Source organism: Crocodylus siamensis, chromosome 5 (genome assembly GCF_052110815.1).
Source record: "Crocodylus siamensis isolate JL-2025a chromosome 5, ASM5211081v1, whole genome shotgun sequence".
NCBI classification, from domain to species: domain Eukaryota; kingdom Metazoa; phylum Chordata; order Crocodylia; family Crocodylidae; genus Crocodylus; species Crocodylus siamensis.
This window is the reverse complement of record NC_143399.1, coordinates 197,921,790-197,934,577: the sequence shown is the minus strand read 5'-3', so window position 1 is coordinate 197,934,577 and position 12,788 is coordinate 197,921,790.

Genomic DNA, 12,788 nt, shown 5'->3' with positions numbered 1-12,788 from the left:
GCTCTCTGTTTCCGGTGTCTTTGGTTTGGGGAGCACTAGCAGGAAAGTGTGACTCACCTTCATACTGAGGTTTCACACCCACAATACCATTTCCAGCTAAGTGATATTCAGGTTTCTCTGATGATTCCTTCGATTTCAAAGGTTCAAGCATCTTGCTGGGTGGCTCAGAGACAAGAAGGATGCTCCCTCGCATGTCATCTGGACCCTGTAACTTGAGCTTGGTTCCTCCTTTTCCAGTCGTCTTGTCATGCGAGTCCCCTGTTGCACTGACTGCTTTTGGACGTGTGTCCCGTGGTTCTGAAATGTCCTTAGCAGACAATGCAATATTACCCAGCAAAGCATCCCCTTGCAGGCTGTCTGCTGGTGGGCCGCACGTGTATTGAGATTCTGCCGCTTGTAGGCAGGGTGCAGTCTCATCCCCTGTAATCTGGGCCTGTCCACATGGAGAAATGGCTCTTTCTTCTGGTTTACTTTCCTGAGACCTATGCCCAGGACTATATTTCAGGATCTTGTAGGACTCTGATGTGTTCTCCGGCTGCGTTTTGGTCTCAACCTCTGGCTCACTGCTTTTAATTCCAGCCGACACATTTTTCCTAGATCCTTGCAAGTTTGTCTGGGAAGGTCTTGGCATAAGCACTCCAGGGAGCTCTTGGTTGGCCGTCTCCGAATCCTCATGGACCTGCTCAGCTGCCTGGTACAACTGAGCCAAAACTTCAGGCTCGAGTGAACTGACCTCTGTGTGAGGTGTTGCTGGTTCCTCGGAGCGGCATGGAGCTTCATCACTTTGGACAGCATCATGCTCAGCTACGTGTGTCTGGGCTCCAAAATGGGAGGAAAGAGAGCCCTCAGCTCTGCTTGGGTGGTGGGTACCTCTGCACGGTGGCATGGTTTTGACTCTGCCTACTTCAGCCTCTCCTGCTACGTGAGCGGCCAACTTACCGCTGCTCCCTTCTTGGGGGTGCTGCCTGTCCTGTGGGGTAGGTACAGTGGGTGGTGGCTGCTCTGGCAGGTTCCCTGTCACTCGGGGAAGCGGTCTGGTGCCCCGACAGCTCAGAGTTATAGGTCCTGCATTAAAGACCCCCTCGCTGGACCCTGAGACGTGAAGCTTGTTACCTGTAGGAGCAAGCTCTGCTGCAGAGAGAGCACCAGCCTGGAGAGGTATTGCAGAGGCCCAGCTGGTGCCCGAAGTGGCTCCCAGCACCCTGGACCGGGAGCCGGCTGAGCCGTAAACTGGTGGTTTCACAGGTTGCAGTGTTGAAGGTGAAACGGCGGGAGCACTCCTCTCCTTTGGGTTGGCTTGGCCCTGCTGGAAGACAGCCACCTTCTCCGATACTCTGCTCCCTTGCTTCCCTCCGGGATGTCTGGGCATGTTTCCATCCACACACCCCAGCTTCTTGTTTCCGCCCCTCACCTTTCCTGCTTTGCTCCAGGGGGGCCCACGCTCTTCCTTCTCCGAAACGGCGATGCTCGGTAGCTGTTTTGGTTTCTTTCTCACTGCGGTATCTGCAATGGGTTTTCCCTCTGGCGCCTCAAGCCTTCGCCAGTTCAATGCAGTCTTTTCCCAGAGCCATTCGCTCTTCCTAGGTTTGTGGGCGCTTCTGTCTGCTTTTCCCAAGGGTGGCCAGCTAGTTTCGAGCTGGTTTCTCAAGGAGGCAAATTCACCCTTGGGTCCTTTCATTTGGCAAGCTGGCTCCAAGCTGAGCTCTGAATGTGACTCAGATGATCTCTCCACAGCCTCTTCTCCAGCTCTACTATATCTGCCCTGGGGCTCTGACCTTAGACCGGCTATTGCCATTGCCTGCCGGGGCTGGTGTTTATGTCTGTAAACGAATCTTTCCTTCTCATTTCCTCTTCTAGCTTTGGCAAGCAGCTTGCAAAGGCCTTTGCAGCAGAACGCACCGTGGAGGGCAGTGTAATTATGCAGGCTGCAAAACACACATCAAGCAGGGCAGTTAAATACTTTGTGGCATGAAAAGGCCTATTATTAGCATGGATGGAAAAATCCCCATCAACATTGTTTTGGATGGAAAATTTTGATTTTCAATTAAACAAAACTTTCAGAAAAGCATCTGCTGACTTTAGAAAGGTTTGATTTCTTTTTTAAAAAGCAGTAAACATCTAAAAAAATAAAATAAAGCAGTCCCATTACCCACAGAAGTGTCTCATGAGAGCTGTAGTTTAGTTTTCTCATGGCCCCATTCCCCGCCTGGGCCAGGCTCTGCTCTCGGACACCATCTTCCTTTATGCCAGTGATTTTCAACCAACGTGCTGCAGTACCCCAGGATGCTGTGGGCAGACCATTATTTCGGGTTGAGGGCCACTTACTGACTTTGGGCAAGCATCGAGGGACACGTGACAGGCAGCCAGGGGCAGATAAATATTAATTTTCTAATTTTTTTAGGGGCCCCATGGGCCAGATAGAATGGCCTGGCGGGCTGCACTTGGCCCACAGGCCAAATTTTTCCCACCCCTGTTTTAAAGATACCATAGGGTGCCGTACAATAATAGTGCTGTAAGACGTGCAAACATTTATACGCGATTCACGTGATAACTGCAAAGATTTCCAATAGGACTCCATAATATCGAAACCATTCTGACCCGCTGTGGTCTTTCTGAGTTCTTTGCAACAGAAGAATTGTTCTGTTATTTCTCCATAGTCAAAAAACAAGTGAAAACTGAGAGCTGGGATTTTCCAAGGGGGTGCCTTGAGTCTAAAAAGGTTGAGAACCACTGATCTATGCATTACTTCCAGAGACTCCCACGTTGTGACCAAGTCCCTTCACAATGAAGAGAGAGCATGGGGAGATGTCATCTGATCATGGAGTCTGGCCTTTAGGGGAGAAGGGGAACACAGGACGCCCGGTCCAGAATTTCATTTCACATAGGGGACGACCAAACTGCAATTGCGAGCTATACCGAGTGACTTGACTCAAGCATAGGAGCAATTCTGTTGCTTTCTTGGGGCGCATACATTTAGGTTCTCTTTCTCTTCTCATATTTGGATATTACAGGATCATCCCTGCTAAGGAAGATGCTTTCCCCTTGATCTTCAAAATACCTCCCAATTTCAATACATGCAGGTTGCCTTTGGCACGCACCATGTCATTAAGTGGCGAGCATGGATTTACAGAGGGAAGAGACTTCCAACAAACTGCTCATTCCCCCTGGTGCAAATTAATCAGGAGTCTGCAAAGTATCTTGCACCAGCACCAGCTAAGATGAAGATGTGGTCAAGAGTAAGACACCATTTGGACTCTCCTTCAGGGAGTCAAAGGGCCCCGGGGTGGTTAGATGTCTCCTGTCTTTGCCAAGACTGTGTTTGGCATCTGCAAAGGTTGCAGGCAGGAAAAAACTGCTCTTAGTACCATCTTCTTCAGACATCTTGGGTTGGGTTGAACGTGGCCTAACATCAGAACAAGGCATATCAACACTTCTGAGTAACACTGAGTAGGAAGAACAGCAAGGGATGAAAGAGAATCTGGAAAAACATATGTGATCCCCGGCAGCAAAGGACAATTTGCCCTGGGCATCTTGACTGTGTTGTTAGGGAGTTGCATCTGATTGACACACATTTTCCTTTGGGAATGAGGACAATCGCAGAGCAAACTCTCAGTGAGTCTTGCTCTGAGCTGATGGGGCTACCTTTGTGGCTAACAAAATATCTAGGCACCCTGGTTCTAACCCTTAGCGATTCCACAAAGCATTCATTTCTAAAGCCTCTCTTATGCACAGTAAACTGCATGCTGTTTAATAAGGCCCATAAGTGGAGCCTTCCTCACTTGAAGTCACTCAGCTGAGCCTTTCTAAAAGATAACTTCTAGCTCAACTACAGGTCATGGGCTTGATGAAGATATTGCTGGGTAAAATCTTATGACCACTGTCATTCATGAGGTCAGGCCACACCATCACAATGGTCTCCCTTGTTCTTAATAATGAGGTCTCTAAATCAATAAACTGAACGTGGTGCAACCTGCAGGATGTGTGTGAGAAACATTTAGAAATGGATGTCCTGTTACTTTTGTCAAGGGTCCCAGGACTTTTTCCTTGATGTTCCAGGTCAACGTGTCCTCTCACTTTATGGTACGTTGTGTGCTGGTTGGTTGCCAGTTTCCATCTCAGAAGTTTATTCAAGTCCATAATAAAACAGCTCCTTTACAATGAATTTTTGGACCATCCTAAGGGGAGACAGTCTCGAGGAAAGTCTGTGTATGTCTACACTGCTACTTAGGGTTGTCCCTCTGGGCCTCCTTCCAACCGCTCCAGACCAATCATCCATGTTGATATGTCTTTAGCTCAACCCCAGTGCATCTTTAGCCTGACCCCAGAAGCTCTGTTGAGCATCAGGAGCTGAGGTGAAGCTGTCTCTTACTCCACCTCCCTCTGCAGGACCCTGCTCAGGGTTTACCCAGGTGCTGCAGGCTATGAACTCATTCCTGGCTTCCAGCCTTTCTGTGCCCCGTTTCCTGTCTATACTGCATCTAATTAGAGCCAAGTACAGAAGAAGATGCTAACAGTGGGTAGACTGACTCATAGAAGGGCTCCACTTGAGGAACAAGAAGCTTACTGTGGTTGCTTCACTATAGGGCTATACTGAACAGTGTCTCGAATTAATCAGCAATGTGCTAAGTCCAATGCAGGTTTCCTTTAGGATACGGAGTGGGGTCTGGGAGGGATGCAGCTTCTTCCTGCCTCAGCTTCTTCAGCCCCAGTCCATGAGTCTTGGTTCACAGAGTCCTAGCACCACATATTCACAACTGCCAGGCTTCAAGCCCTAGTGATGGGGCGAGCAATCATGTCCGAGACATTGTTCTCCTATTTATACCCACTGCAGAGATGTTCCTTGTTGGCACTGCTACAGGAGGACCATTGGGTCTTCATGCTGTAAGCCACTCTGAGTTGTCTGAAGAGAAAGTGGCACCAGGTCCTACTACTTACCTGAGCTTTTTCCCGCAGACCTTGCAGCTGAAACATGAGCTGTGCAGAAGGGCCTGATCAACAACCACCAGCTCCATAGAATAGACAGGCCGAAGGCAGGAGGAACATACTTCCTTCGTCATGGACTGAAATGGCAAAGAAGAAACCAAAGTCAATCACACCAAAATGTAATAGGTAGCATAGCTTTGCTGAACTTGCTCCAGGAGTTTCACTTCCTTGTCATTTTAAAATTAATATTAATGTCACTTTTCTAAAAGCTTTAAACTCAGGATTGATCCAAGGCATCTGCCATCATGTATAGGATCAGAGTCTGGGGTCCAAACAGGAATGGATGAATGGGTTTGCAGAACAGAAGACTTGCCCTGGGCCTTTATCCCTTTCATGAAATAAGGCGAATTGAGACCAGAAAAACTATCCTGTAAACTCTTCATTGGATGAACAAAGCTATGGAGGTCTTTGGAAGCAATGTCCCTAGAGATGCTCACAGAAACTGGGCAGCTCACCAGAAAAAGGCAGAAAATTGTAAATGTTAAAGTTCTACTAGCTACAGTGATCTGCCTGGTCTGATCATCCAGCGTGTTTTCTTGTAGACTACATTTTGCAATGTGATGGGATTCAGCTAATACCGAGTCATGGGAATAATTGCAGCGAATCACTGTGGTATGAATGCCCTAGCCAATTTGATTCTGGAGAGTGTGAGAGTGAGAGAGCGCGACAGAGAGAGTGTGAGAGCAAAGAAGCACAGGCTGTAGCTCAGCTGCAGAAATAACCATGAGTTGTTTGCATGGTTAAGCAAGTGGGATGTCTTTAAAGCTCACAGCAATGTGGGTAGATCACTGGGTCCAGTTTTCATCATGACCCAGTTCTACATATCTAACCTTGATGAATCCTTTTGTAAGCTTGGCCAGTTTAATTTTCCAGGGGCACAGCCCACAAAGTGATGGAGATGAGATCATCCCCTGACCACACTGGAAACCAATTCAGCTTGTTTGCTCCACCGACTTTGGTCAAATAAATGTGAATCTGATTTTTCTTCCTGAAAGCCATTCCATTTCTTTAGCCACGTGTTTTGCTGTTGCCCGCTGATTACTCAGTCTCTATATCCACTGCATTTAGCTTTGGACACAATTTCCTAGGGAGTCTGCAAGAGACTTTCTGCCCTTACTTGGAACAGGTCAACAGCCACATTTTTATGTTGCCATTGCTCCAGGCATTTTAAAGAACTGTTCCATTATTACACTCACAACATGCCTTTAGAGATGACATGCTAAGGGGGAAAATATTGTGCTTTTCATTTGTAACTGATGTCTAAAGGTACCCAGACTTTTTAAAATCCCCTATTTTACTTTGAAAATATCAGGGAATGTCAAACTTGCTTATTGCTGGATGACTTGCAGGCACAGGACAGCTGGACTGAGAGGTTCTTCAGCCTGTCATTACAATTTGGAAACTTTCAGAGGGACAGAGATGTTAATAGACAAATTTGTGAATAATTTAACAAAAAATCCTAGCCAATTCTCTATTGCCTATGCCCACTGATATCACATTCCCATTAGTTCTGTAGTTCTTCACAGAGGGAGTGTCTACATGAGATGCATTAATGTGCATTAGCCTAATTTACTGTGCATTATGGGTGCACAGCTACATGTATGTGGCCTTAATGCACATTAAGAATGGCAGAATTAGGCTAATTGCACCTAAATTCGATAACTGCAAATGCCCTGCAAATGCATTTGCAGGTCTTGAATTTAGGCACGATTAGTTAAAACGCATTAATGCTCATGTAGACATGACCTGGCACTAACTTTAGTGCTGGGTCTGCCCAGTCACTAGGGGCACGTGGCAGGGCTGCAGGGACGTGGCACTAACTTTAGTGCCAAGTCGCTGCACATGTAGACACCTACCAAAAATTGCTTAATGCGCATTAAATTTAGTTGTGCTTAAATGCACATGTACATGCACCCAGAGAGTAGAAATAGATTATAGCAATTTTTGTAAACTGGTACATCAACTCAGGTATATCACTATATGTATATGGTTTCAATTAAAAGCCAAAAGTGAGTTTGTGACTATCCTCGTGTTTATTAGATGTTTCCCATTTGCATTGCCCATGGCTAGATATTGATAGGGCAGCACTGTAAGGAGATAGTGTGCAAGGTAACTTAAGTTAAACATCAGATTAACACTGGGATTAAACAGAGCAACACTGACCCATAATATCTGCTCAGGATCCTTACTAACTTAGCACTAGATAAGGAGATTCAGTTGAGGACCCAGAAAGTTCCCCTTAGATTTGGTTGTTCATGTGGTGGTCTGGGGACACAGGGTGGCATCCACCTTCAGGCAAAGATCTAACAGTACAGTGCAAGAGTGAATTCCTTTCTGTTATACATTGCTAGGACAGAATTGTCATCAGTACCATATCAACGAGCTAAACAATTTCCAAAGATGACCTTAGCAAGTAGAAAGGGGTGTGATAAAAATGACTAGGAGCAAGTTACTGGAGCATGATGATCTTGCCATCACATAGATAATGCTGATGAAATACAGTGGTGGTGTTTGAAGGATGCTGAGCTGTGATAGTCGGGAACTGTGAGAGGCAAGGATTCCTTTGGGTGACATCTTTTATCAGACCACCTGAAGGGACCAGAAGAAAAATGTTTTGCATTCAAAAGCTTGTCTAACTCTATCCCGACTATACAGTTGGGCCAAAGAAATCCTTGCCTCTCGATGAAACACAAAGGGATAGCTCACAGGACTGGAGCACTGTCACGGATGGCTACAAACTGTTCAGGAAGGATAGGCAGGGGAGAAGAGGAGGAGGAGGAGTTGCACTTTATGTAAAAGAGCCATATGATTGCTCAGAGCTCCAGTATGAACCTGGAGACACCCTGACACCTTCTGGGAGGACAAGACAGCAATGCATAGGCAATCCAGGAAGTTTTTGGACAGTGTTGGGGACAACTTCCTAGTGCAAGTGCTGGAGCGGCCAACTAGGGACCATGCTCTTCTTGACCTGCTGCTTAAAAACAGGGAAGAATTGGTGGGGAATGTAGCAGTGGATGGCAATTTGGACAGCAGCAACCATGAGATGATTGGGTTCAGGATCCTGAGGAAAGGAAGGATGGAGAGCAGAAAAGTAAGGACCCTGGGCTTCAGAAAAGCATGGATGAGAGGCGGGTACCTATAGCTGAAAATACTAGCAGAGGTCAGATGGGGAAAAAAACAACTTTTAGAGAGGGGAATCTCAGCCACAACTCACAGCTTGTGCACTACAGACACAAAGCACAGAAAAGTTGTCACGTTAGGGATGCTATAAGAATAATTAGTGGAGAACCATAAGAGGTGAAGGACAGCTGTTTAAAATTAGCCATCAGTTATGACTAGGAAACACAGAGCGTTAGCCAATGTACTACATTTACCAATATCCCCAAATAAGATGCACACTTTGCTTTTGGAAAGCAAAATGTAGAGAAAAAAAAGATTTTTTTCAGAGTCAAGGCTAATTGTGTGACCTAGAGTATGTCCTACTGGAACCATAGACTGTCCAGGAAATGTGGCATCCTTCTCTTCCAGCCAAGAAAAAAAAAATCAGCTTCCCTACTAAAGACGTACGCTCCAATTTTGAAGTGCTTATTTATGGTGGAAAGGTGCATATAATATGCAGCTAAATACGGGATCTATTTAATCTCTGTGAGTGCCTATACATGAGCAGTGAGGCTGCTCTGATGTGCTGTAATTCCAGTGCGTTGAAGCAGACTTGATTAATTAAGTCTGGCAGAGAGTGATAATTACTGCGCCCCAGCAGACTCCAGCGTCTTGTGTATCAGTGTCCCTGGGCTTAAAAATGGCAGTGGGGGTGCTTTAACTAAAGCTCATTCAATGAGCTTTAGTTAAAATGACCCAGCCACCATTTTTAACCATGGGGACGCTAATACACGAGATGCTCTTTAATTACAATGGCTCTTTTAAAAAAAATTATAGCATCTGGGCTCCAACAATGACACTTCCCAAACTCAGAGCATCCATTCGCGGCTGGTTTCAGCTCATGCCCAATACACATTGTCCTTTTGGGGAAGGAGCATTAAAAATAAATTATTTGAAGAAAAGTTTGCAGCTGCTTCAGGCCAAAGGGATATTCCAAAGAATGGAGCGGCCATGTGCATGTGTTTTTCGGCTTCTGTTGCAGACAGCCAGGTATCAAAGGAAATGGGTGGCTTGAGGTGACATGCAGTAGCTAATGACCCTGGGTGTGTCCTGTGAATCCAGTGGCATAGGGACACCAGAATGGAAACAATAGGGCTCAAGGCTCTGGCGAAGCAGGGGCAGGAATCCCTTGTTAACTGCCTCTCCCCCCACCCCTCCCAATTAGAGATACCACTGCCACAGTGGGAGAAGTATTAGCACAGCCAGCACACAACAGATTAGGGTTACCCTGCATAGAGACCGTCTCATTTCCCTAAAGTTACTTTTCTTCAGTTCCAAATGAAGCATTTTAAGTTGCTTAGGATGGCAATCAGTGGCAGGTGCAGGAGGGGGGCACGAGAGGGTCCATACATCTGGGATTTGTCTCAGTCACCCCATAGTCGCTAGCTGTACTGGCACCTGCCGTTCATAGCAGCAGCTATTCTCTGCTGTCCCAGGGTGTGAGCCCTGCCAGTTATACCTTGTGTGAATCCTCCCCTGCACAGGTTTAGTAAAGTGTGTGTGCTGTGCATACAACTGAAACGGAGGGAAGATAAAAAGCATTACTAAGCAGTTCAGGTACTATAATCACGATTCATGCTCTTCAACCATTTTTTGAGCAATGAGACTAAATATGATTAAAGGAAAGCAAGTAGCTGTCATTTTTCAGTAAATTGTTGATCAAAGAGGTTGCGGGACATCAGGAAAAGTACACATAATAGAGATTTTGGTTTGAAGGACTGGCCTGAGCAAAACATGGAGTCACAGAGCCAAGATACTGCTCTTCACCATTACATTTACTGGGAAAAATGAACAGAGAAAACTAATGACATGTAATATAATTACGCAAGGCTTTTATAGCTTGCTAGGGTGCAAGTGCGCTGGCCTGTTGGTTAAGATCAAGTGTGGTATCATTTTGCTTGCCAGTATTTTCTATTATTAAAGGACCATCTTGCCTTTGAATGGGGGGATCCAGTGCATAGGCGGTTGTTTTAACTTCCTGCTACTGTGGTCCCTTCCAGTCACCATATGGGAAATGCCAGCGGCCTGTTAGCAAGAGCTGGTGTTAAGCTGATAGGCTGTGTACGTTCAAATCGGGCCCTTTGACCAAAGCAAATGCATTCAGTGGGAAGCGATGCTCAGCATGGTTTCTGAGGCATTCAGACGGCTTCTATCATTGAGCTGGTCCAGCATCTTAATGATCTGGGGCATGTTGGTTCTTATCGGATGTGAACATATGGCTTTCCAAAGGCTTACAGAACCCAGAGCAGAGCAAAAAGATCTGAGGTTTTGATTCAAAACCTCTTTTCTTGGCCCAAACCTACTTCAGAGACCACAAAACTCCAGCTAAGACGTAGTGAGATGGTAATGGGACATAATGCTTGAGAAGTTCAAAGCTCAGGTAGAAGAAGGTCCGCCAATGTTTCTGGGGATGATAGGAATAGCTTATCAGTGGGTGACATGGCGTTCTCTGAATATATTACAGCCACTCTGGGAATAAAACCCGGCAATTCAGCCTGCCTCTTTCTTCCACCAGGCTTTGGTTGTTTCACGGCTATAATATTATATGAAGAGACACAGTCAAGTGACCCGTTCTGGGTCCCTGAATACCAAGTTTGACACATTATCTCCTTCTTTAATTCTCCCATTGATTTTTGTACTTGCAAGCAGGCCATAAAGTGACATTTATCATGATTACCTCTTTTCAGGTTGCAAATGCTATGAAGGGAGAGCAGGGATGCTGGGGCATATAAACAAATAATGTGTTGTATCCAGAGTCCCCAAATAATTCACAAGCTCACTTGGGATTTGAGAGAAAAAAGAAAAAAAACACCAGTGTTTTTGCAGGGGTACAAGCAAAAGGCACATACTGATACCTCGATTTATATTTGTTTCAGTGCTTTAAGAGGCCATGTATGGAGCTGAAATAATACAACATCTGTCTCCTCATGGTATTTTAGTTCCTGGATAATGGAAATACCATGGAAGAATTAGATCTCAAATTATTTCAGCCTCATAAATGGATCTTTGAGGCGTTTAAACATCCTGGAAAAGAGAAATACAAATAAGAAGATCATTATTTTAAGTGCCGGCGGGGCTAGATATTTGGGCTTATTTGCAGCCCTGTAGGACCAGAATGCACCACTCAAACCACCAATATAGAGTTTCCTAAAGAATCGGCGCACTTATCTTTTACATTAAGTAAAAGAAAGAAGAATTCTGGGTAACCTGAAACAAATGAACACCTGCATCAATCAGGGATTAGAAAAGTAGTGGTGGAAATATTTTTGATGGCAATTCTAAAAAAAAACCCCAAACCAACCCAAAAGCAGAACTGGAAGCAAACCCCATTGCCTTGCTTGTGGAATTGATCCTAAACCAAACAAAGTTCTGCCGTGCTTGACTCTTATTTTAATCCCCCGCCAGATATACTCCGTGCATAGTGGCTCTCATGGTGTCAGGTGGTTTTGCCTATCGCTTTATCTTTTAGTGTATCCCTACTCTTCTGGGCTCTGGCCAGAACTGATACCACTGTGCTGACTACATTGCTGCTGATGTCTCCTAGCTATCTCACCATCAGCTTAAATGTAACATGGTCCAGGGCCCAATTCTGTATCTTGCAAGTTTGTGGAGTCACTCTTTGCTGTGTGCATCTTTTCCGAGGGATGGACATGTTCCACTTGGTTCATACTCCATGCTTCTTCTGAAAGGGCCTGCCTTATGTGTCAGAGGCTGTCTCTGGCTGCTTGTAGATGACACGAGGGTTTAATTCTCATGAAACTGAAGCAGTGGTTTTTTAAAAACACCTTCCCCCCCTCAGTGGCTTGGGCAGTCCCAGGGGTCACCGCAGCCATGGAGGGAAGCACTGGGCCCCTGCGCAGCCCAGGAAGGCATGCAGGCAGGCTCCAGGGGGAGAAAAAAAGAAAGATCAGGCTTGCTGCTTTTTTCCCCCCTTCCACGGAGCCTGCCTTCCCAGGCTGTTGCCGGGCTGCCTGCATGGTCTGCCAGTGCAGCCCCTGAGCCACGCACAGGCTGGTGCTTCCCTCTGCGGCTGTAGGTAGGAAACTAAAACTCCTCGGATGTGTTTTACTTTGCAGCACCCCTAAGTCATTTGCTGCATCCTAAAGTCATTTAAGGTGCATTACGCTGCTGAAAGTGCTACAGCAGCTGGAATTAATGTGCACTATCCCACCGAATGTGCAAACAGCAATGCTGTTAAATCGGTGCAAAAGGCATTTAACCCGCTTTAAACTCTCTTTAAAGTGTCGTCTACAAACGGCCTCTAATTTCTACATCTGACCTCTGGCAGGTCACTTGAGAGTGATGTACAAAGTGTTAGGCCTCTTTCCAGGGCTTTAGTGCTCCAAGAGTTTTTTCCTGGCTTCCCCACAGCTGACCAGCATAAGTGCTGATTTTAGCCTTCTCTCTTTACCTTAGTTGCCACATAGCAAAAACTACCCCGACTTTTTAAAGCACACCTACTTGAACTCAGTGGGATTTCCTGAGCCAGTAGGTACCACAGGCTTAAGTACATGCTGCAGAAATAAATATTTTCTTTTATTTATCACAAGGTTGCTGGGTTTTAATCCTGAGTGGAGGTGAACCCCTCCCTGCCAGAGGTAACGAAGCAGAAAGGAGAGCAGTAACACATACCTGTTAGACAGCAC